Source organism: Notamacropus eugenii, chromosome 5 (genome assembly GCF_028372415.1).
Source record: "Notamacropus eugenii isolate mMacEug1 chromosome 5, mMacEug1.pri_v2, whole genome shotgun sequence".
NCBI lineage: Eukaryota > Metazoa > Chordata > Mammalia > Diprotodontia > Macropodidae > Notamacropus > Notamacropus eugenii.
Window position 1 is genome coordinate 384,687,811 of NC_092876.1, and position 26,826 is coordinate 384,714,636.

Genomic DNA, 26,826 nt, shown 5'->3' on the forward strand with positions numbered 1-26,826 from the left:
TCGTACCCTTTCCTGGAACTTATGGAACATGAGAAGTTATTTCTCAAGAAATTCAAGATGGTACTTCCCTCCTCTCCACTCCCGCCTTTTTGCATTATTAATCAGTGTTTGGTAGGACGATTATTGAGTTCTATGATGCCTTTTACTGAGTCATGTAGCCCCCATGCAAGGCATCATACTTCTCTGGAACGTGATATAATGGAGAAGGTATTATTGGATGTGGGAATGAGGACAGCCCATGCCTGAGGAAGTAAACAAAGAAGGGAAGAAACAAAGAAGGTTCCCTCCAAAGAAGGGAACCTGTCTGAAAAAAGGACTGTGGTCCAAATTATAAGTAAACAAAATTTAGTGCTGAGTCAAGCCAGAATTCACAGGTTATGTAAATTGAGAGGACTAAGCAATAGTTGTGAAGGAGTTAGAGCAATAGTCTCAGACTTAGGAGCAGACCAGCTCAGGGTGGCTTAGGAAAAACACATCAAAATACACAAACTAGGTTATTTTAGGATGGCACTCCTCCTTGATCAGCTATCTAAACTATCCCATAGGTTTGGACTTAGCAGAAGAACAGGGAACCATATTTGATTTGGAAATATGAGCAAGCCTGAGTTAAGAAATTAGCAAGTTAGCATTTCTTCCTGAAAATTGAAAGAAATTCAAGGTATGAGGTCAGAGAAAGGGAAATTGGAATAATCTTCAAAATTTCTGTAATAGGTAGAATACTCCCATACAGGTTATTGCTTTGCCATTATATCAAATGAAACTCTGCGGAGGATACTCACAAGAAAATGTTACCTACAGGATGAACAGAAAAGGAATTAAAATATTGTGGTGAAATTTTCTCCTGTATTGATCCATAAAAGAAAAATAAGATCATGAATGTGTGTGTGTGTGCATTGAGTAGGTAAAGTAATTCATATAAAGGAATAATTCATCTAGATTCTACACTAAGAAACAGTGCATCCAGTGGCACAGATTTTGATTCTATAAAGGGGCTACCATCTGTAGATTACTCAGAACTTATCTTGAAGTCTGGGGTTGGTAGCAGTTACAACTTTCAAAAACCCTAAGTACTGCAAGGATGAGTGGTAGACATAGATAGACAGACAGACAGACAGACAGAAAGGTAGATAGACAGACAGGCAGACAGACAGACAGATAGATAAACAGATAGATAGATAGATAGATAGATAGATAGATAGATAGATAGATAGATAGATAGATAGATAGATGGATGGATGGATGATGGAGATAGATAAGATAGCACAGAATTACTACTATCAACACTCTTTCTTATCCCCTGGGTCTTGTACTTAGGAAACACTAGTTGTTCAGTCTTTTACAGTCATGTCTGACTCTTTACGATCCTTCATGCGATTTTCTTGGCAAAAATACTAGAATGGTTTACCATTTCCTTCTCTAGCTCATTTTACAGATGAGGTAAACTGAGGTAAACAGGGTTAAGAGACTTGCCCAGGGCTACACAGCTAGTAAGAGTCTGAGCCCAGATATGAATTCAGAAAGATGAGTTTTCCTGACTCTAGGTCTGATACTTTATTCACTGTGTCATCTTGACTGTCCCTAGCAAACACTAGATTTGCATTCTCATTGGTATATCCCTTCCTTGGTAAGAACTTCCTCTACCAACTCTAGGCAATGTGTTTTCTATAACTCATTGTCTCAGAGAGTTATCTTCATCACTGAGGTGAACAGACTTCCCTGGAGTCACATATCCCATGTGTGTTAGAATCAGGACTTGAACCCAGATCTCTCTGGTCGCAAAGTCAACTTTCTATCCACTCTTATTCAGACTTGCATGCAGCACACACTTGATAGATCTTTACTGAATAGAATTTTGGGGAGAGGGGAAATGGAGATAGGGAAACTTTGAAATGATCCAAGAGGTAACTTTAAAAACATATAATTGGCTTTGTAAATATTTTATTTACTTGCAGATTATTCCCATGTATATTTCTTTGTCCATTCCAGTTTTGAGGAGAAAATAACAGATTTTCTTCTTCATAATTCTAACCAATGGGCTAAAATAATCTTCAATAGCTTTTTCAACCTCTAAAGTTGTGGAGGGAGCAACTGAAGGCATGTGAATTGTGTTTACTTACATTTTATTTTGTAGAAAGTAAATCCATAGGGAATCCATATGTCCTACAATTCCTTTTTTATTTGCAGCTGCCTCATTTCACCTTAATACTAAGTGCTAATAACTGTGGATAGTTCAGCGATCTTCAAAAAGCCTGCTGGAGTCAATGCCTCTGTACTATTATTTTCTTCTAAAACCTCTGTAATATGGCTTTTGACCTCATCATCGAACTGGAACTGCTTTCTCCAAGTACCAGTGATCTTTTAATTGCCAAGTCTAATGGCCTTTTCTCAATCCTCATTCTTTGTGACCTTTTTGAAGCATAATGTTCACCTGTTGTTCACCTCTTTCTACATATTCTTGGATTTCATATTGTTTTCTCTCTGTCTCTCTCTATTTCTGTCTCTTTGCAGATGACTTCCAGATATAGAACTCCAGTCCTAGTCTTTCTTATAGAGTTCCAATCCTATGTTACCAGTTGACCCTTGGAGATTTCAAACTGATTATCCCACCCTTTTAAAGGTTCCTATTTTTTATAGGGTACCATAATCCTTCTACTCAGGATCTCAACTTCAGGGTTAGCCTTGTCTTCTCACTATCACTCACAGCACTGATCTAATCAGCTGCAAAATCTTATTGTTTCTGTTTCTATGACATATCTCATATATTTTCCTTCATCTCTTCTCAAATTACCACAAATCAAGTTCAGGCCGTTATTACCTTTTAGCTTGAAATATTACAATAGATTTTCTCACCTCAAGTTTCTCCTCCAATTCAGTCCATCCTTCATGCAGTTGCCAAAAGACTTTTCCTAAAATGTAGGTCTGACCCTGTCAAAAATTCAATAATGACTTTACTAAGCAAACTCCAGTGGCTCCCTATCATCTTTAGAATAACAAATCAGATGTCTGTAATTTAAATCTTTTTATAGGCTGGTTCATTCCAACCCTACGAGGTGGTCAAAAGAAAGAGCCTCAGAATTCAACCACAGGAAAATTTGCTAAAATCTGGTGCAGTGGATAGAGTAACAGGCCTGCACTCAGGATGACTCATCTTCCTGAATTCAAATCTGGCCTCCAGCACTTACTAGTCATGTGAGTGTGGACCAGTCATTTAACCCTGTTTGCCTCAGTTTCCTCATCTGCAAAATGACCTTGGAGAAGGAAAGGGCAAATCAATCTTGTATTTTTTCCAAGAAAGCCCCAGATGGGATCACAGAGAATCAAACATGACTGAAAAATGGTTGAAAAAACAAAAACAGGTACACAACTAAGGTGACAGATTCTCTAAATGTGGTTTCTCCCCTGAGTCATTCTCTCCTCTCCCTTCAAGGGTATCTTCCTGGAGAGAATATGAAACTGCATATCTTCTCTCTTGAACCTGGAAGTCAGTCCTGAAGCACTAAATAATCAATCTCTACCAATGAGGAGAATTCTTTGCAAATAGTCTTCAAGTCAAGGGTTATATATCTTTCTAGAATTTTTTTTTTAAACAAATGATTAACCTCTAGATACTCCATGATGCAGTCATACTGGCCTCCTTGCAGCTCCTCCAAAATTGCACACCATTTCCCATCACCATGCCTTTGCACTAATATACCCTGGGACTGGAATTCTCATCCTTCTCACTGTTGCCTCTTAGAATCCTTTGCTTCCTACAAGACACAGTTCAAATATTACTTTTTACAGGAGACTATTCCTGGTGTTCCCACTTGTTCGTGCCTTACCTTCCTTACTTTATATCTCTTCTTTATATTTATACATGTATATATTTGTTTCTATACACACTGTCTCCACCAATAGAATACAAGCTCAGTGAAAGCAAATGTTTTTTCCTCATCTTTGTATTTCCAGTGCTTGACTCAGTGACTGACACATAGTAAGTACTTAATAATTACTTCATGATGACCAGTTATGTTGAAGAGTATTGCTCCTTGTGATAACCACAGAAACCAATTACAGAAAAATCATACTTTAGGCTAGAGGTGTCAAATGCACAGCAGCCATCACCACCTACAGAGCTCCAGAGTCTTGCCTGAACAAGATTAAAATATACTTGGGAAATATTTAGCAAAATAAGCAAAATACAATAGAATATGTGGGGATTAAAACCATCCAACACACAGCAAGAGAAACTGAGGCAGAGCTCTGAGCCAATGGCACTTTATTAAAGGCTTCAGAGTCCCCTCTAATGAAGTAGACCTCAGATTTTTCTCTTCCTCTGAGATGCCCCCTCCTTGCAAGATCCTAGATATTTAAACATTCAAGAACAATTATACCAGATGCAGAATAATTCCTTTTTTTGACATATGATGCATAAGCAAAGTGATCTGTCAGCCAACTTATGAGTTGAATGAAGGAAGGAATATTTCCACTCACTAGGTGGTCATAAGATGGGTGAAGCATAGCTCATCTTCACTGACTAAGTGGTAATAAGATGAACATCTGTTTGTGTTGGAGAAGAGAGAATGGTACAAAAATAGTTTTGGGGGACTTTCCATGTAGTTGAGTCACCTCTACCACACTGGGCTTGGTCACCATGACAAGATAAAACAAGGGTGGAGAGCCTCTAGCTAGCTTCCCATGATTATGCAAGTGATCTTACCATCCTGCAGCTCATAACTGTGGAGACAAATATACAGAACTTACAATAACTACCCCTATATCAAATTGATTAGTACTGGTTAGAGTAGAATAGGGGTCCTTAATGAATCAACTTTCTCAAACATAGATAATGTTAATATGTGGTTTTCTAAGTCAATGTGCAGTTTGTAGGAATCCTTATTTAGCATTTAGTGCTTCCCCTCCACCCCTTTCAATCTGAGTTTGACACCCTGACTCTAGGCTATAATGAAATTTCAATTCACCAGTGTCAGAGCTAGAACTCTCTACCCTTACATTGGTATAGGATCATGGGTATACTGAAACTGACTAGTACTTATTCATAAAAGTTTATGGTTAATTTTCAGGAGGTATATTTCTATCCTAGAAATTGGTAAATACTACAGATCAATGCTTGATTTACTGTGATTATCTAGACTTAAGAAAATGTTGATGTGAAACTTAAAACTATGTGGTATGTACATATTTCTGCTGGGTGGGGGAGTAGGGAGGGCAAAGATGAGTGTTAAATATTTACCACACCTGTCAGTAGGATAATAACTCTAGAGAAGGAAGAACTAGACAATCTAGTTCAGTTCCTTATTTTTACAAACAAAGGAAACAAGAAGTTAAACAAGCATTTATTAAGTGATTATTGTGTTCTAGATAATGAATTCCAGGATGATACATTGACTTCCTTTATTTCCACTTAGGAAACTATTTTCATGGGGAGATACAATGACAGTCCCAAGGCCACTATGCAGGTAGCAAGTTCCAGAGTCAGGAGTCAAAATCCTGTCTCCTGCCCTCCAGGACACGCAGAGTCAGAGCTGCGTCCATGGTACCAAGTTGCCACTTTATCAGTCTCGTTGTTGTGCCTACTATTCTAATTCCATTTCTTTGAGTCCTTATACTTAAAGTCTCTGAGTTCCCAATTTAAATGTAAATACCCCCTGTTGCAGTTAGCCTTTATCATCATAGCCTTAGCTATCAAAAAACACCTTAATAGAGATTAGCAGGAATGGGACACAGGATAAGCAGCCTGGCATTGGACAGCTTAGAAGACAAAATTCACCTTCCAAATTTGACCTGAAGCTGGGCTTTCTCAGGTCTGGGCTTTCTTAGGATGAGACTTAATTTCTCTCTTTCTCTTACCCCCATATCCATGGTAAGGAAAGGAGAGAATTATAATAGGAAATGAAGCAGCAGCAACAACAACAAATGAAAAAATATCCTTTTACTAGGTCTGTGTGGAAAAGGTCTCACGTATATACAGCTAAAAGTCTTCTGTGACTATAAAGGACAGAAGCAGCAGTCAGGAATGACGATTGGTTTTGTTTTGGTTTAATCTTTATGGGTGGCATTAATTTCTTAGAAATAAAGGTTTACTCCAGTGTCTTCCTTCATCAGCCTTATAGCCAGGGGTGCTCAGCTCAGCTCAGCATGGGGGATGGAGCTCATGTTGCTTGACAAGTGTGGATACATCTGCAAGCAGTTTCTCCCCTGGGGATGGTACATAATGGAAGGCCTGGCTTCTGGAGATTAAAATTTAAAAATGAAAAGCAAATCTAGCTCTGGTCCTTCTTTAGCAGCACAGTATAGATCTGAGAAGTGTGAGCAGGTAAAGGGAGATTCAGCTCTCCCATAAAAATGTGAAAGAACTGGGAATGTGGGGAACTTCATGTTTTCCCACTATGGCAGTGACCAGGGTCCTCACAAGCATTAGTTGCCCTTAAGACAACAAAGTTGTTCCCCAGACCTGATTGACTCCTGTCTCCTTTGTGGCAGCTTCTTCTTTAATAGCATAAAAAATCCCACCAATGTGCAGTCAGTCCCTCCTACAACTGGTTAGATGTCTGAAGAATTCTCTGCCCTGTCTACATATAGATAGGAGAAAGGCTAAGCCCATAAAAGCTAAGGGCTATTATATCCTTATTGCATATCTTTGCTACGTTAGGGTGAAGCAGGTTACCTTTTGGGCAGCTAGATGGTACAATGGATTGAGTGCTGGACCGAGAGTCAAAAAGACTCACCTTCATGTGTTCAAACTTGGCCTCAGATACTTACTGAGTAACCCTAGGCAAGTCACTTAACCCTGTTTGCCTCAGTTTTCTCATTTGTAAAATGAACTAGAGAAAGAAATAGGAAACCACTGCAGTATCTTTGGCATGAAAGCCCCAAATTGGGTCACAAAGAGTAGAACAGTAGTGAACAACGAAGATTTCATTTTATTAACTCTTCAGTGATTGGCAAGTAGCTCATTTTGCCCCCAAATTGATTACAAACTAAAAGGATACTGCTCTCAGGGCCTGCCTGTAATATCCACCCTTGTGTATGTATGTTTTTTATGCCTTTATTCAACTTACTCCGATGTCCAGGGGACAGGTTCGTGTGGCACCCCAGGGTGCTGGTGATCATCAAAAGTAGTCTACCCATCACATTGGTGTTCATGTTCTGGGCACTCTGGTGTTTTATATGAAGTCCCCCTGACTAAGGCATATCCTTTGCCCTGGGTGAGTTACTACAAAAGAGGCACCCTTGCCCCAGTCAGTCTTGTTATAGCAGGGCTCCCATCTCTATTTCCATAGGCATTTTGACATGTGAACTGCTATCCTAAAATAAAAAAAAATTCAAGAAGAAATAACCTTTCCTTATCTTAGAAGTGTGAGGTCTTCCCCAAGTAAAGATATTATTTTACATACCACTATGTTATATCCTTTCCTCTTTGCTTTTCTCAAAAATGGAATATCTTTTAATTCAAAATTCTCCTAGCAGATTTTGTGGTATGTAAAAGCAACTAAAATAATGAAACCTAGCTAAATAATCACATCTAATTATGGACACTAAGACACCAAGCAAAGTCATCAGTCCTAAGCTACAAATAAGCAGTATTCTCCATTACATAGCATGCATGGGACTCTAAGACTTAATTATGATCATTTAACACACTGAGCAAAGCAGATATCACCCTGTTATCTTCAGCTGCTCCTGATTTAACGAACTGTAATACAGCTCACAGAGCAGAAGAGCAATATCTGATTAAGATTTTCAAAAAATTCTTGAATCTTGTAAGGTGTAGGAGCCCATAATCCATTCTCAGTATTTTAAGGTGCAACCATTTCAACTATTTTTAGCTGAGATAAATTCCTGTTGTCAGTGTTAAAGCAAAGGGCTATAATCTCGTGACAAAGTAGTTTGACCTCATTAAAGAAAATCTCTCACCCTGCTCTCAAAATTTCATTCTTTTTAGGGTAGGGGTTGCATGTTAATAATGCAGTTTGGGATTTGCTATTTTCCTTCAGTATTGGACTGCAGACTTTCCCTCTATCTCAGAATGATAGTAGATAGATTTAGTTATGCTGATTTTCAGGAATTTGGTGCACAAATACATTTTATTTTTTGTTAGACCTGTGATTTCATTTTATAAAAAATTCCTTATGAGGAATCTGTGCCTGCCTAGCAATTTCTCATTTCAGAAAACTGCCTAGAGCATAGAGACATAGGGAGATCAAGTGACTTGCCCAGAGTCACACAGCTATGTGTCTGAGTGGAACTAGAACCCAGGTCTTTATGACCTTGAGGACAGCCCTCTCTATAGTACACTTCCTTTCTCCTTCATCCTTTTCACTGTCTTTTTCATTCTTTTTCTCATTATTATCTTCCCTTCCCAAGTGTTCTTATCTAATAAGGAGTCAAACTGTGAAGGCTTTTTAATTTGTTATTTTGGTTTGAAATAGCACTTTCTGCTTTTACCAGGCATCTTTTTACATGCTTCTATACACATGGCTGATTTTAAAATTTGTATTATTACAACCAGCTTTTGCTGCTAAATCCCACAAATACCTACAATATTTAAATATGTGTCCTCTCCCCAAACTGATGCCTCAGTAGGCATCCTTTAGTCAATAAGCTCCCTAAGAAGAGAATGGGAGAACTTAATTTGCTGGGTTTAGTACCTAATCAAAATGATTAGAATTTGAATTGAATCTGGCCTCTAGGGAGTGGAGTGGAGTTTATTCACCCTTTGTGAATAGCTATTTTCTCCATTAAGGACAAAAAAGCAATGGTATTAAATATCCTTTGGTTCTCACCTGGACTGTGAGGGAAATATTTTCAACAAATGAGCAGAAAAGCATCATTAGTTACCCCAACTTGAATCAATCAATCAATCAATCCACAAGCATTTATTAAGGCTTAAAGTTTACTATGGAACAGTTAGGTAATTCAGTGGCTTTATCACTGGGCCTGGAGTCAGGAAGATCCGAATTCAGACATGACCACAGACACTAGCTGTGTGACTCTGAGCAAGTCACTTAAGCCCTGACTAAGATTGGAGAAGGAAATGGAAAACTGCTCCAGCATCTTTGCTAAGAAAACCCCATGGATGGTCCATGGGGTCATGATTCAGAAATGACTGGATGACTGAACAACAACAAAGCTTATTATATTCCAGGAACTATGGTGGAGATAAAAAGAAAGGATAAAACCAATCCAGCTCTGCTCTCAAGATCACATTCTAAGGGAGGAGGAAATACAAAAACAACTTAAGCACATACAAGGTAATCTCAAAGCAAAGGCACCAATAATTATGGAAGTGGGAAAATCTTCCTGCAAAAGTTGAGATTTTAGTCCGAGAAGTCAGGAGGTACATGGAGGGTCAGCATTACAAGCATGGCGGACAGCTAACACAAAAGAGACAGAGTTCAGAGATGGGGGTGGTGTAAGAAACAGCAAGAAGACCAGTGTCTCTGGACCATGACCAATTTAAAAACATGATACAGGAGCCTCCATCTGATTAAATTCTTTACCAAATAGCATTTGCTCTCCAAATAGGATGGGGTGTGGATCTCATATGACTATAAAATTCTCTGGGGGAGTCTGAAGCTTCCATGGAATGAGGTCCTTGGAGGAAGAAAGGAAATAAGCATGGGGTTCATAGTTTCCAAAAATCCAGTTCCACTCGCTGTGCTTACCTTAGGATGAATGACTCAGATGTGAAAAGGGAAGGCTCACCATAAGATTCCTTTACATATAGAACGTGCTTTGGCTGATAAAAACCCAATTTCCCCTCCAATTTTCAGAAGCATCTCTATCACACAAAGTAACTTTTAAGGGCTAAAAAATCAGTTTCTGGGTGAACCTGACTCTTTGGATGTAGTTGTTCAGGATCTAACTTGTTTGCAGAGCTAGGCTTTCTCCATGAGGCAATGAAGTTTCCCCAGCTGGTAGTGACCTAATTTCAGTACAAAGAAAAACCAACAATGAAATTCATATTTGTTATTTAGGAAAGGATATTTAAAGCTAATTGATACAGTTACCTTCAAAGAGATTTTGTGAAGTGATGAAGATAGTACCTTGCCATAGTGGACTGATTTTTCAATGCCATTTTTTGTATTAACACTAGACAGTAAAACAGAAGAGAACACAATTAGAATATTCCTTTACTCCTTCATCCTTAGAGTAATACATATATCCAAGACTGGACCTAGGTAAGTATTCCCCAAGGCTTTGTCCTAGAGCACTTTTTCTTCTCTCTACATACTTTCTCTTGGATACTGTATCAGTTTCAATGGATTTAATTATCATCTCTATGCCAATGATTATTGGATCTATATATCCAGTCTCTGAGCTTTAATACCAATTATTTATTGAACATCTCAAACTGGATGTCCCAGACATCTAAAACTCAACATGTCCAAGATAGAATTTATTGTTTTCCCCAAAAATCCATGTATCTCCTAATATATTTTATTTCTGCCCAAGGCATCACCATCCTCCCAGTCATTTAGGTTCATAATCTGACATTATCCTCAACTCCTGAGTCTCCCTTGCCCCATATATGCAACCTCTTGTCAAATCTTCCTGTCTTTTTAATTGCCACAGCATCTGGATGTAGTCCATTCTCTTTACTTATAGAGCTATCATCTTGGTTCAGGCCCTCCTCCTCTCTAATCTGGTCTATTGCAATGGCTTTCTTCCCTCTTTTTGAATGGCTATGGCCAAAATGATGTTCCTTAAGTAGAGATCTGGCCCTTTCACTTCATTGCTCAGCAAACTCTGGGGGTCCCCTATTGCCTCTGGGTTGAAGGATAAACTCTATTTAGCTTTTAAAGCCCCTCACAACCTGGTCTCGCCCTATTTTTGCAGATTCTCCCTCTCACAATCGGAGATTCAGCCACACTGACTTTCTTCCTGTTCCTTATACATAGTCTCCCAGCTATTACTTTCCATCTCCTTGCCTCTGCAATGGCTGTCTTCCATGCCTTCAATTCACCTTCTCTGTTACTCATAGCATTTTTCTCTTCCATCAAGATACAGCCAAATAGTATCTTCTGTAGAAGATTTAAACCTTTTGTGATCCCCTCGACTATTAATGCCCTTTCTCTCAAATTACCTTATACTTAAGTATTTTTTTAAATTCTTTGTATTTTTTCTACATTTCTTTATCTACTTATCTTCCTTCATTAGAATATAAATTTCTTTCCAGTAAAGATTGTTTCTTCCTTTGTGGTTGTTGACACAGCTCTTTGGATGGTGCATGACAACCATGGCATAATAGGTGGCACAGTGAAGAGTGCTGGGCCCGGAGTCAGGAAGAATCATCTTCCTGAGTTCAAACCTGGCCTCAGACATTTACTAGCCATGTGAACCTGGGCAAGTCACTTAACTTTATTTGCTACAATTCCTCATCTGTCAAAGGAGCTAGAGAAGAGAAATGGCAAACCACTTCAGGGTCTTTGCCAAGATAACTTCCAAAGGGGAGGTCACGATGTCAAACATGACTGAAAAATGACTAAACAACAACAAATTCTCTCTTTTCAATGTATACACACTGCAGTGTATCTAACAGGAATGTATGATGGTATAACTAGAATCTTAATTATTTTCTTAAAGACTCTGGAGATGACTAAAGTTATAGGAGATATATTCCAGATATATATATATATATATATGTATAGTAGCACATTAATTAGAATTTTGATAGTGATACTTTACAACCTATATGGTACCATTGAGGGAGGTTGTAAAATTTTGCTTTGGCAAAATATTATGATTGTTCACCATAATTTGAACAATTACATATAAACTATACGATTAATCCTCTTCCAAAAATGAAATTGTACTAACTCACCTGAGTCAATATGACTTGATAAAATTAATGAGCCAACTGTAGGCTGCCAATTTTTTTCAATGACCTTTCAAATAATAAATTTGAAGATAAATTCTTTAAGATAAATTCTTGACCTTACAAAAGTGATGTGTGTGTATGTGTGCGTGTGTGTCTCCGTGTGTGCGTGTGTGTGTGTGTGTGTGTGTGTGTGTGTAAAGTAATCAAATTTTGCCGTATGAATATATAAGCTGTACCTTGTAATCTCCCCAAACAAGTATTTCAGGGTACAGAAAGTATGGTATAAGGAGGAATGTTGATTTCAGAGGCAGAGGACCTGAGTTCAAACTCTGACTTTGCCACTTACTACTTACATGTGATTAACAAAGATACTTACTATCCTCCCTTTTTGTCATGATCTTTTTGTCATCCTTGACTTCTCCTCATCCCACAAATCTAATCTGTTGTCAAATATTGTTATTAATTTATTTTCAACATCTTTGTTATGTACCTCTTCTTTACTCACGTAGCTACCATCCTACTTAGATCCTCATCACCTTTTGTGAGGACTAAAACTAATTCAGTAACTTTCAGATTGCTGTACCTGCCTCTTCCTTCTTTGATGCATCTTCCACTTAACTATCAAAATTATTTTTCAGAATTTTATTCCATAAAAATTCCTTGCTAGAACTTGTTATAACTTTTGAGACAATGCCCAATAGTATAAGAAGTTTACCTTTGATATCTTGGTAAAAATACTCATACTGATCTTCTATCTAAACTCCTCATTTTTCCATTTCTTCAAAATCAGTATAGGTCCAGGGTCCTGGTTGTTTCAGGTACCAGTTTTACACTCAGTAGAACATAAGTACCTCATCCTACAATTCCATCTTTGAAGCATGTACTGCTAATCATTTTATCTTTGAATCCTTAAGGAGTATAACAGTTTCTTGCATAGAGAAGATACTTAATAAATTTGCTTGTTGGATGGGAAAGGAGTTTATACTGAGGTGCCAAGAGGGAAGGGAAACAAGGAGATATATAAAATCATTGTTTCGAAATAGAATTCAAACCTAACCTATATTAATTGCTAAAATGAAGGGGGAGAATCTTTATTTCTTTACCAAATGACAATCTGATCTTAAAAATGTTAGAGAATATCAATGAAGATGCTTGTTGATATGATTTGTGGCATGTTGTGAAGTTTCTGTTTCCCTGCAATATCTTCCCTGGCAATATTTTATAATTCCTGAAATCCCATGATTAAAGATTTAGTCAATCAATTATAAAGTTGCAAAATATTCGCTTTAGAAAGGACCTTAAAAATCTACCCCAACCACAGGAGGTGTAATGGTTTGCCTAAGGTCAATTAGCCAATTAGTGCCAAGATACAACTGTGTCTCATCTCATATTTAAAGTGTCTACTAGGTGCAAGATCCTGCTATACATGAGTCTTAGGTAATAAGTCCTTCATCATCAGAGGAGTCCAAATAGACATCTTTGACATTACAGTAAGCATACTCATGCTGAGAAGCCTAATTTGGAAACACCAGTTCCCTGTGAAATGATGAAAATATTCAGCAATGCTTGTCTTTTGTAGAAGAAAAGCACAGCAGAAATGGAATACCCCAGGTGACTTTGTTCTCAAAATAGTTACACTATAGATTACATGTAAGTTATTTTATGCCAGATGAACACATATATCATTTAGTTAATCAGGCAACAATTAAAGAAAAATACTAGTTTCCTATTATGTATTTTTTTCGCTCAAACATCTGAGGTTTACATTTTATCTCAGTTGATCCTTACAAGTCTGGAAAGTAGGTGCTATAGTTATCCTCATTTTACAACTATGTAAACTGAGGCTGAGAGAGACAGTGATTTGTCTAGTGTCATGGTATCTGAGACAAGATTTGAACTGAAATCTTCCTGACTCCAAATCCAAAACTCTATCCAATGTGTCACCTAACTGTATGATGGCTACCTGAACACCTTAGCTGTCATGAAATATTTGAAGGCTTGTATTAGCTAGATGCCTAGACTGTAGAATTCTATAAAGCAGGGGTTCCATGAAACATTTGATAGTTTCAAGGTCAATAACAATTCGAAATCTCTGCATTCAGAATGATCTCTAATGAGTGATGACTGTTTTGAAAAGCACTTAGAATGTTCACAAAACCTTACCTTGTCATTTGGCTTTAATATTAGTCCAATAATCATGACCCAATAGGTATGAGTCATTGACTTGATGTTATCATGTTTGGTTAGATTATCAAGCTCTTTTTCATCTTCCCCTAAAAATAAAAAGGTGCATTTCTACCTTTCAGATGAAATGGTGTAATGACCAGATCCAGATGGAATAACATTAAGTTCCCTTTGTAATTGCTCAGCAGTCACATGGGGACAACTATTTTATGGCATTTGGTTTATTTATTGGAGGCAAGAGAGGCGCTCAGACTCCTGTGCAAGTGCTGTCTAAATAGGTGATTTTGTGGCAAGTTATTGACAATTCTAGAAAGGATGCCAGAATCACAAACGTTCCTTGACATTACACAGTGACCGTAGGCTAAAACCTTCATACTGTTCTCATAGGGAGCCTTCTACTGGTCACTTTTATGACATTGAAGGAATCAGAATGAGAGGCATTTCATATTAGCAGAAGAGCCCAATTACTGTACAGGAAGTAAGTTGTCAGTGGGTGTGTACAAATATTGTACTCAATTAAGTATTTCCTCAGAAACTAAGTCATTTGTCCATTGGGAACAACGAGGAAGAGAGAAGGCCTCAGTCATGATGCTTGATAAAATTCTTTAGTCAATTTTGGGACCTGTAAAAATGTTCGCAAATGGTAATGAATGTGAGATGAAAGTTAACTCACAGTAAATATAACCTCTATAGTATTTTTAGACAATGACCATTGCAGGATCTTATATTTTCCATTTCTACTCATCAATTTCATGACTGTGAAGATATATAAAAAGTAGGAAATGATTTTGAGGTCCTCTCTCCATCTTTTCGTTTTTTCCTTTTCACATTTTTTATCAGTGATATCTTCCATATGTGTGTGTATGTATGTGTGTATACATATATATGTATATATATATGTATATATATATATATATATATATATATATATATATATGATTCTTGTAAAGATTTTATAGAGATGAGAAAGGAGGCACATAGGTTTGTAGTTACTGTTCTTTCATTCTTATTTCTTTTTAACTGTACAACTACCCTAATTTAATGCTATGCAAAACTTCAGAATCTCCCAAGGAACAAAAAAAAAATCCATTTTGACACTGAACCACACAACTATCTGGCATAAATTTGTGAAATTATTATTAAAAAAAGTACCACTTACATCATTAATTTCCGTGTTCAGGTAAATTTGCATATGTCCAATACATAAAGCAAATGGATTTAAAAGAAATACCATATAAAGAACTGTCAGTAAAAACTTTTTTATTTATTTTTCCATGAGGGCCTGTGCTGTTGTAACATTTTCTACTTTTAATTCTTTGTGTCATCTCAGTCTAATGATAAAAGGGAGTTGAGAAACTGAGTTATCATAAAAAGAAGAAAGACAGTTGACGTTGGTAAATGTGAGCAAGGAAAGGCAAATTTGTCAGGCTGTTGATTTTGGAGGGGGGGGCAATTATCTGTGTGATTGGTAGATTTCATTCTTTCTATGGCTCACACATATTAGACATACAACAATGAGGTCTTATCTGAAAGGAATCTGACTTCAAATCTAGGGAATATCTTACTTATAGAAAACATTTGTTCTTTTACGTGGTTTGTTGCAATTTGTTATTACTAACAATACTTTTGTATTGTTGTTAGTAAGTCATCTGAGTCTGACTCTTTGTGACCCCATTTAAAGTTTTCCTGGCAAAAATATTGGAATGGTTTTCCATTTCCATTTCCTCCAACTCGTTGTATAAATGAGGAAACTAAGGCAAATGGAGACTTGCCCTTTAGACACACAGCTAGTAAGTGTTTGAAGCCAGATTTGAACTCAGGAGAATAAGGCTTCTGGACCCTGAGCTATTCTCTCTCTCTCCTCTCTCTCTCTCTCTCTCTCTCTCTCTCTCTCTCTCTGTCCCTCTCTCTGTCTCTCTCTCTGTCTCTCTCTCTGTCTCTGTCTCTGTCTTTCTCTGTCTGTCTCTGTCTCTGTCTCTCTCTCCGCCCCCCCTTCCTCTCTCCCTCTCCTTTCTCTCTCTTCTAAGAGGTTCCATATATTTGGAGCTTTCCAACAAACACGTAGGAATCTATAGATTATTCATTGTTAATTCTAATGTGCCTGGCCACATGGTAAACAGCAAACAGATATGTCTCACAGATAGAATTCATATCTTAGAAATAAAATGATCCTAGAAAGCCTTGGTGATAAAATTGAAAAGAGGTTCTATTTTTAGGACCCTACTACCTTTGCCAAAAGACTTAAGGTTAATTTGAGGTTCAAGGGAAGTAATTGAAAAGAGAAATTGATCAGATTCCTGTGTCCATTTCTTTCTTACATTTATTCTACTTTAAATGAGTGATCTTATGATAAACTAACTACTCAAGGAAGAAACACAGATCATATATAGAATTTGTGTTAATTCTTTGCAACCAATATAGATCTTGTGAAGGCTGAAGAGAGTATGGAACTATTGTATTATATAGAAGCTTAGAAACCCAGATCAGCAGAGGGGCATCACTTACCTAGGCAGGCCAGGTACCAGCACCAAAGACTGGGAATAGCACCCCAGAAGTTAGATAACACTAAAGTAGTTCCCTAGCTTTTCCTTCTTATATATAAAACATCTCATCTTTAATACAAGCCAGGGATGTTTCTGATTTCCATTTTCTGGGGATTCTTGGCTAAATAGGATGGCAGTCATTGAATTAGAATATTCTCACAATGTAGAAACCTGTTGTCTATAAAACCAGGAACTAGGGTGCCATAAAAAGCTACCTAATTGGGACTAAAATCAACATTATCATACTCTTTGAAAAATGGGGAGAAATCTCAGTAGATTAGGGGTATAAGGCAAACTAGGGCCAGGCAGCAAATTACATAATTACCAAGGCAGGAGAATAAGCCATTACATATGAACTCCTTAGGATACTTCTCTGTTATTTCTGATTAGTCTGACCATTGCTAAAAATGGTTTTGATGAACAAATAATAGAACCTATGATTTAAGGAGGTATGACTTTTGAGATTTCTACATGTGAATGTCAACCAAGGTTTTGGGTGCAATGATCTCCATGAGAGCCAGTCAGTAATGAATGAGCATTTGTTAAATACCTACTATGTACTAGGTGCTCGGGACACAAAGATAAGAGTGAAATTCTCCTACTCTTCAAAGAAAGTCTACTGTGAGAGACAACACATACCTATTAAAGTCTCTAAAAATGCAAAGTTACTTATTTATTTTTTGAAAAGGGGAGGGAGGGAGGAAGTAATAGTTGGGGAAGCAGGAAAAGCTTTATTTAGAAGGTGGTACTAGAACTGAATTTTATTTCTCTCCCCTCCCCTCAGTTCTCTTTTTTTTTTGTTTATTTATTTATTTTTAGTTTTCAACACTCATTTTCAAAATATTCTGAGTTCCAAATTTTCTCCCTATGTCTCCCCTTTCCCCACCCCAAAGTGCTGTACATTCTGATTACCCCTTCCGCCAGTCTGCCCTCCCTTCTGTCACACCCCTCCCTTCTGTTATCCCCATCTTCTCTCTTTTCTTATAGGGCAAGATAGATTTCTATACCTCATTATCTGTATTTCTTATTTCCCAGTTGCATGTGAAAATAATTCTCAACATTTGCTTCTAATACTTTGAGTTCTAACTTTTCTCCCTTCCTCCCTTCCTACCCATCCCCACTGAGAAGGCAAGCAATTCAGTATAGGCTATATATGTGTAGTTTTCCAAAAAATTTCTATAATAGTCATGTTGTATAAGATTAACTGTATTTCCCTCCATCCTATCCTGCCCCCCATTTATTCTATTCTCTCTCTTTTGACTTTGTCCCTCCCCAAAAGTGTTTACTTCTAATTACTCCCTCCTCCCATTTGCCCTCCCTTCTATCATCCCCCCACCCCACTTATCCTCATCTCCCCTACTTTTCTGTAGTGTAAGATAAATTTTCATATGAAATTGAATGTTCACGTTATTCTCTCCTTGAGCCAAATGTAATGAGAGCAAGCTTCACTTTCCCCCTCTCACCTCCTCCCATTTCCCCTCTATTGAAAAAGCTTTTTCTTGTCTCTTTTATAAGAGATAATTTGCCCCATTCCATTTTTCCCTTTCTCTTCCCAATATATTCCTCTCTCACTCAATTATTTTTTTAGATAACATTCCTTACTACTCACCTCACCCTGGGCCCTCTATCTATGTATATAGGTATATAATCCCTCCAAGAACCCAAATACTGAGAAAAGTTTCAAGAGTTACAAATATTATCTTTCCATGTAGGAATATAAACAGTTCAGCTTTAGCAAGTCCCTTATAGTTTCTCTTTCCTGTTTACCTTTTCATGCTCCTCTTGATTTTTGACTTTGAAAGTCAAATTTTCTACTCTGCTCTGGTCTTTTCAACAAGAATGTTTGAAAGTCCTCAACTTCATTGAATGACCATTTTCTCCCCTAAAGTATTATACTCAGTTTTGCTGAGTAGGTGATTCTTGGGTTTAATTCTAGTTCCTATGACTTCTGGAATATCATATTACAAGCCCTTAATGACCCCTTAATGTAGAAGCTGCTAGATCTTGTGTTATCCTGATTGTATTTCCACAATACTCGAATTGTTTCTTTCTAGCTGCTCGCAGTATTTTCTCCTTGACCTGAAAACTCTGGAATTTGACTGCAGTATTCCTAGAAGTTTTTCTTTTCAGCTCTCTTTCAGGAGGTAATCAGTGGATTCTTTCAATTTTTATTTTACCCTCTGGTTCTAGAATATCAGGGCAGCTGTCCCTGATAATTTCATGAGAGATGATGTCTAAGTTCTTTTTTTTTTTTGATCATGGCTTTCAGGTAGTCCCATAATTTTTCAATTGTCTCTACTGGGTCTATTTTCCCAGATAATTATTTTTCCAATGAGATATTTCACATTTTCTTCAATTTTTTCATTCTTTTGGTTTTGTTTTGTAATTTCTTGGTTTCTCATAAAGTCATCAGCTTCTATCTGCTCCATTCTAATTTTTAAAAACTATTTTCTTCAGTGAGATTTTGAAACTCCTTTTCTGTTTGGTTAATTCTATTTTTTAAAACATTCTTCTCCTCATTGGTTTTTTTGGGCCTCTTTTGCCATTTGAGTTAACTTTTAAAGATGTTAATTTTTTCAGCATTTTTTTTAGTCTCCTTTAGTAAGCTGTTGAGTTGCTTTTCATGATTTTCTTGCATCACTCTCATTTCTCTTCCCAATTTTTCCTCCACTTCTCTTACTTGATTTTCAAAATCTTCTTTGAGCTCTTCCATGACCTCAGACCATTGTATATTTATTTTTTGAGGTTTTATATGCAGTTTCATTGACTTTTCGGTCTTCCTTTGAAGACCTAAATTGTTCCTCCTAATCTGAAAAGATGGAAGAAAATACCTTTTCACCAAGAAAGTGGCCTGCTATAGCCTTATTTTTTCACCTTTTTTGGGCATTTCCCCAGCCAGTTACTTGACTTTTAAATCTTTTGTCAAGAGGAGGGTATACTCTGGGGACTTGTAAGTCCTCAGTTCCTTCAAGGCAACATAATCAAGGAAGAGGAGTTTACTTCTCTCCTGTCCTGTGCTCTGGTCTGGGAAGTACTGCAAGCTTTTCTGCCCAGGATCTGTGAGTAGAATTCCCTCTTCAGAGCCTCCACCAGCTCAACCACACCAGTCAGTGCTCTTCCTCACTCCAGGGCTACCACTCAGGACTGAGATCTAGATCAGCTGCTCAATTCCCCCAGCGTCTTTAAGCAGAAGGCTGCAAAAACGGATGCTGCCACTGCAGTGGCTGCTGCTGGAGGGCTAGACCACATTCCTTTCTCACCCAGGTGAAAGAGCTTTCTTGCTGACCTTTGAAACTGTCTTTGACATTTGTGGGTTGAACAATCTGGGAACTGCTGCTGCTGCTGCCAGTGGTACCCTGAAGCTGGTTCTGGGTCTGTTCCTGTGGCATTATGAGGCCAAGGCTGGGCTGTGCTTCACTCTGCACCTGGTGTGATTAACCCTTCCTGTCAGCCTTCCAGGCTCTCTTGGGCTGGAAATCTCTTTCACTCTGTTGTTTTGTGGTTTCTGCTGCTCTAGAATTCGTTTAGAGTTATTTTTCCAGGTATTTTATGGGCTATGGGGGAGGAGGTTCTAGAAGTCCATCCTTCTTCTCTGCCATCTTGGCTCCACCTCCCTCCTCCCCATGGATCTCTGGAACTGAATTTTGACAGAAACTAGAGATTGTAGGGGCCATAGGTGAAGAGGATACTTCAGATAGCTGGACAGGACAGAGAATCCTGGGAAAGGAAAAGTAAACTAGTTCCCAATATTAGGGAGATGTTGTTCAGCCATTTGTTGTCCTGCCTGATTCTTCATGACCTCATTTGGGGCTTTGTTGGCAGAAATATTGGAATAGTTTTCCATTTTCTTCTCTGACTCATTTTACAGAGGAGGAAACTGAGGCAAACAGAGTTAAATGACTTGCCTAGGGTCATGCAGCTAGTAAGTATCTGAGGCTAGATTTGAACTCAAGAAGAGGAGACTTCCTGACTCCAGGCTTGACATGTTCTCCACTGTGTCAACAACCTAGCTTCCCAATGTTAGGGAGAAAGGAGATTTAAATAATCAATACAGGACAACAAAAGGAATAGGGATGATATATATACTTTTATTGGCAAAGTGAACTCCTTCTACCAATGCAGGTAAGCATCTTCTCTGTAACTTAAATTTTCAAGAGTTGCCTATAAAGCAGCTAGGTGGAACAGTGGAAAAAATACCAGCCTTAGAGTCAGGAGGAACTCAGTTTAAATCCTGCCTCAGACACTTACTATGTCACTGCCTCCAAAAAAAAAGAAAAGAAAAAGAGATTCCTAGAACATTAGGAGGTTAAGTGACTTGCCCAGAGTCTCGTAGCCTGTATGTGTCAGACAAAAGTGGGAGTTGAACCCAGGTCTTCCTGGCTTAAAGACCTGTTCTCTCTCTGCAATGCCATATTGAGGCTATAATTATGTATACAGAGGTGTATTTGTTGTCTCCATTTCCCAGCAAACAATATTAATTCGTTCGAAAGGCTAACATTTGCAATGTAAAACTTCTTAAATCACAGGCATATCATACATATGATCTCAGGAGATTTAAGAACTACAAACCAGACATTATGGAATGCACTGCAGCAGTCAGAGTCTAGCTGGCACTAACACAGACCTCAAGCCCCTAACACCTAGTCAATTGCTTGGCAAGACAAACTCTTTCCAAAAGCAATGGTAGTGAAAGTATGCTCTGAAAGCATGGTGATATTGAGTGTAGTTGAGATGAAATAAAATGCGATGGAGAAATGACTCACTTTAATACTTCAGGGGTCTGTGATTTCATCAGTGTGGGTACTCCCTCCACCCCTGCAGATCATAACCCCTCCATACCTCAGTAGATTTCCTTCATGAATTGCTCTGTCTGCTGAAATTCATCATATGGAGGAAACCCTTAGGGATGGAGAAATGACTGCCAGTGCAAAATAGGAGTTAAGGTTCTCCTCCTCATCTCTGCAAAGAACAGAAATGCAATGGAAATGTGTGGTTTGGTAAGTCCTTTATATTTATTTTTTAGATAGAGAGAATACATGGAAATTACACTGACCTGAGGAGCAATCAATCAATTCATCAATCAGCAAGTATTTATTAAGCACCTGCTTCATGCCAGCAACTGTGCCAGGTCCTGGCAATATAAAGCAAAAAGAAGAAAAGGAAAATGCAAATCCTTTAGGCAAACAAGTAAGAAAGGAAACCAATGCCTACTATCCATGTTTATATCTTCCGGGGAGATGGTATTGAAGAAGGCTGCCAGGAACATAATTATGGTTCTTAGAAATGCATTGGCCACAAAGAGGTTTTTCTACAAATATATATTACATATTTGTGCACATATACATAGGTATATATGTGTGTTTATGTGTACATATAGATTGTATATATATATATACACATACATGCATGTGTGTTGGACCTGATTAATTAAAGGTGCTAAAAGGTTCTTATTGAAGACCACCAGTCTGTGGAGGTTAGACTTCCAGGAATAAAGTGATTATGTGGTTACTTGATGGTTTTGTATGTGAGTGCATTATATTTTTATACTTGGCAATCTGTACAACATATACTAACTTTAAGGTGTGCAAACCACAACACATTATACCAGAAAGGAGCAGTAGAGCTGGCAAACAACTGCAGGTTTTTATCTGTATGTCCTGCTGCCAACAATGGGCTGAGATGAGGAAGGGAAGGAAGGGAGGAAGGGAGGGAGGGAGGGAGCATCTTGATTTGCAGGTCATTCCTTTGAAGCAGCTAGCTTTGCATTATTTTGCTGACTGCAGACCTGATGAAAATCTGATGAATGTGATAAAATATGACCCTTTGTCCATTATGGCACCAGGATGAGAGCAGCCTGTATTTGGCTTCTGGGAGCTGTGCAGCCAGCGCACTGCATTTAATATAAAAATATGAAGTGTTCAGAAACTTGGATGGAGTAGCAATCTCTGCTTTTAGAAATATAGCCTTGGGCTTCCAATACTTACAGTGCCATCATCAGGGCACAGTAGGTCAATGCAGAGACTGAAAAGCAAATACTCAGAAACTTTGTCTGGCCACTGGGAGAGAATTCCTAACCCTATGATGATGAAGGAGCCAATATGTGGTGGCTAAATGCTAAAGCTGCATTACAGTATATATACTTCAGAAGAGCAATTCCTGGGTCACACAGAAAACAAAATCTAAGCAACAAATTAATGATCCTTGCTGAGGAAAGCCATTCATTCTGCCAACTAAGTGGGGAGCACCCTGTTGGGACACAGGAAAGATGTGAAACTACAAAGCTATAATAAAGTGTTAAAACACAGCTATGATACGTAGAATAAACGTAAACAAATAGCCATAATATGTAGAATGTCATATATGAAATAAGAAGTAGAAGAGATAAGATGATATTTAAGATACACTTTATAAGATAACATGACATAACACATAATATCCTACATAATTATAATAAGAGATTAAGGCACAAATTTCTATAAGATATCAGCCATAATACATAGAATGTTCCATATGAAATAAAATAGAGAAGAGATGATATTTAAGATTTACTTTGAAAGGTAATGTAACTTCAATACATAATATCCTACATGGTTACAATAAGGTGTGAAGACTTATTTCTATAAGATAACAGCTGTAATACATGGAATTTTATGTATGAAATAAGATAATATTTCAAATATAATTATAAGGTAAAATAACTACAATATATAATATTTTACACAGTTAAAGGAAGTTACTAAGGGGAAAATTGCTATATATGCTTATATTATCTTATATAGGGAGACACATGTAAGGTAAGTTATGAGATATAAAATTTTTATGAAATAAAATATAGAAAAGATAATATTTAAGGTGCACTTATAAGGTAACATAATGATAATATTCTATGTAAGTACATTAGAGAGGTACTAAAAAGCACTACATTAAGTCCAAAGGGGAAGTTTATTACCAGCAGTGTTGATGGTTGGGATAAAATAAATTAATGGAGGAGGTGGCATTTGATTTGATTTTTAAAATACATTTAGAAATTCACCACATGAAGCAGGAGGAGGACATTATAGGCATAGCGATGCTCTTAAAGAGAGACATAAAAGAGGAAAAGCAAAAAAAAAAGCATGTTAAGAAGTTAAAAAATAGTCCATTTTGGTGGGAACATAGAGTGCAAGAGTGGAAGCAATATGAACTAAAAATTAAAAGGTAGAGTGGTATCAACTTTTGTAAAGTCCTAAATGTTAGCAAAAAAGTTTGGACTTTATTCCATTTGGCATATGTATTCAACTGAGGAGTTCTGAGGAGAGAATCAACACGACCAGATCTATGCATAAAGAGAGCAACATGAAGGGTGGACTCTGGGGAGAGAAAGGAGGTCATAAGATCTGTTAGAATGAGACATTAGAAGCTTATCGATGATTCCATTTTGGGAACAAGCAAACTGTGAACAAAAATGACTATCATAAAACCTTCCAATTGTCAGATTCATCAGAGTGTTGGAGCTGGAAGGCACCTAGGCAGTTATTTAGTCAAAAGATGGATTCTCTCTACAATAACCATGACAAGAAATAGCCTATAGCTAAATACCTCCAATAATAAGAAATCATTACCTTTTAGAATGTCCATTCTATCTTCAATAACTCCTGATTGTTAGGAAATTGTTTTATTTTGTGAGTTGTTTTCTTCTTTGTTACTTACACTCTGGTCTTAGTTCTGTCCCTAGTGGCCAAAAAGAGTAAGTTTAATCATAGGATTTCATAGCATCAGAAGTTATGTAGTACCATTCCTCCTCCCCCAATTTTACAAATGAGGCAATTGAGTCCCAGAGAGTTTAAGAGAAATAAGTTGGATTCTACTGAAAGAGACTTGTCTAAGTTCCCACATCTCCTAATCTAGGCTCTGTGCCAACAGTCTTCCTAAAAATGGCTCTGTAAGTTTTGAAAGCCCAGAGTTGACTTTCTGAAACTAGAGATTACACTCCATTCACATGTGCTCCACCCATGCCTTATTACAAATCCAGTATTTTTCCACTATACAATAAAATTATATACATCCAATACAAATTATGTAATCCTATTCAGATTTAAGATAGCAATCTTATCAAGTGATGTCTTTCTTATCAAGGGAATCCATATCATGATGTAATAGAAGGAGCATGAGCTCTACAGTCAAAGGTTCTGTGTTAAAATTCCACTTCTGATGATTATGACATGTGTGTCTTTGGTCAAGTCACATCAGTCTTCTCTTCCCAAGGTAGGGTATCAATTTCTTCATCTGTAAAATAAGAGGGTGAAATTAAATGGCCTTTAAAGTCTCTTCCAGTTCTAGGGCTATGATTCCATTTTCCTTCCTGTGTCTTCTCTAGATTAAATCCCTACTTCATTGAATAAATATGAATAGGGCATGGTTTTGAGTTCTCTCATCATCTTGGTTGCCCAACTTTAAATGTATCTTTGGTACTAGAAGAAGATACAACATTGCCCATGTGGCATGACCAGAACATAGTGAGACTATCCAATCTAATGGTCTAGACACTACATTTATATCCATGTAGCTCAAGATCACAGTGATTTTTCTTGTTTTCTATATCATATTTTTGACTCACATGAAACTTGAATTTCTATGAATTTCTAAGTTCTTATAATTTCTGCCATGATTTTTTTCCACATAAACTATTTTCTAGACATGTCTCCATCTTACATTTGTTCTGTTGATTTTTTTTATTCCAAGTGAAGAATTTTAGATTTACCCATCAAATTTTATTATGTTACCTTCAGCCTACTTTTTTTAAATCTCTTGAAATTTTTTTAAAATTATTGTTGATGATTTGATTATTTAAAATATTGCTTGCTCCTCCCTACTTTATTTGGTTTGCAATTTGATAAATAATTCATCTTTCTTTTTTGTTTTAAAATTTATTTAAAATGCTGGATGGAACATAGCACTTCCTTCGAGACCACCCTACAGATTGATATTCAACCATTTAATCAATGTTCTTGGATTGATTTAATCAGTTCTAATCCCTGTAATTGTAAATTTAATCTCCCTTCTCTCTTGTCCACAATGATAAAGTAAAATACATATTTTCAAATACATTACTAAAATCTAGGTGTCCTATGCCTTCAGACTTTATAAAGTGTAGGTTTTTTATATCTTTCACATTTCCCATAATCTTGTCCCAAAATGAATGAAGTTAGTTTCATATGACCTGCTCCTGAGCCAATGACAGCTCTTAATCTTGTTCCTATTGCTTTCATATAGCTTACAAACCATACTTAAAAAAACATTCTAGACAGTTTCCAGCCTGTTGTTTTCAGAATCTATTTTCTTCTTTGTTTTGAAAATTGGACAAATGCTTATCTCCATTCCTGTGACACTTCTCTTATTCCTATATTTCAAAGACAACAACTCAGCAATCTCTGACAGAAGGTCAGCGAGCACATCTCCAACATGTACCAGTTTGATTTTTTGGGGGGAAAGGCTAGTTAGTACTTTCAAAACACTTTCATATATATGATATCATTTAGTCTCACAACAAATGTCTGAGGTGAGTCTAATACCATAATGTCCATCTGACAAACGAGGCAACTAAACTCAGTGACTTTCAGTAGTTTGCCTGGTTGCCAGGGTTTGTCATGAAATGTCAAGTCCATTGAAATCTCCATCCCTGCTAGCTAAGCAATGGAAGCAGGCTTATACATTGAAAATACTACAATAAGACAAAAAAGAAGGAATACCACATAAATAGAGAATGAGTAGAGAAAGGATTAAAGGAAAGATCAAGAAAGGAAACACAAATAGTTTCTGGATATAAACCTACAAAACCATGGTTTACCCACTTTTACCCCAATTGCTCCCACCTCTACTCCCTGACTTCAAAGTAAAATAATTCTGAGTTTCCAAGTACTTCACAACTTTATCTCCTACATCAAGAAAAGACATTGTCCTGAGTGGTTCTTAAATAAATAGAAGATATTTTGAAAAGGAATTGTGGGGCACTGTTAGGGTCCTGTGTACTTTACCAAGTATGCATTCCCTTTATATTAGATTCCATTTAATGAGTTTTTCAGAACCATTCACTCTACCTTTATTTGATGTAATTGATTAATTAATTTAATGATTTCATTTTCCTTTCTCTTCTTTTTATGCTTTTCATGCCACAACTGATATTACAACAGGAGATAGTAGCCTTGTAGAACTGCTGACAGGACCACCAAGATGAAACCAAGGACTTTTCATATGCATGTTTTCATAAGCGTGTAAACACAATATTAAAAACAAATG

The 26,826-nt window shown here is 37.2% G+C and overlaps 2 long non-coding RNA genes across 2 annotated transcripts in view; one reads left to right on the plus strand and one right to left on the minus strand.

Annotated features, from left to right (window-relative positions):
• Nucleotides 1-8,711: 8,711 nt before the first annotated feature.
• LOC140503045 (uncharacterized) lies at nt 8,712-21,684 on the minus strand. Its single transcript, XR_011966688.1, has 4 exons — nt 21,605-21,684; nt 21,391-21,510; nt 10,050-10,095; nt 8,712-9,928 (listed from the first exon to the last, which is right to left on the minus strand). It is a non-coding gene; the product is annotated as an uncharacterized lncRNA (long non-coding RNA).
• A 3,056-nt stretch (nt 21,685-24,740) lies between these two features.
• Nucleotides 24,741-26,826, plus strand: part of LOC140503046 (uncharacterized) — a 31,133-nt gene continuing 29,047 nt past the window's right edge. The window contains exon 1 of the long non-coding RNA XR_011966689.1: nt 24,741-24,795. This is a non-coding gene — a long non-coding RNA (uncharacterized lncRNA). The remainder of the gene's footprint in view (nt 24,796-26,826) is intronic.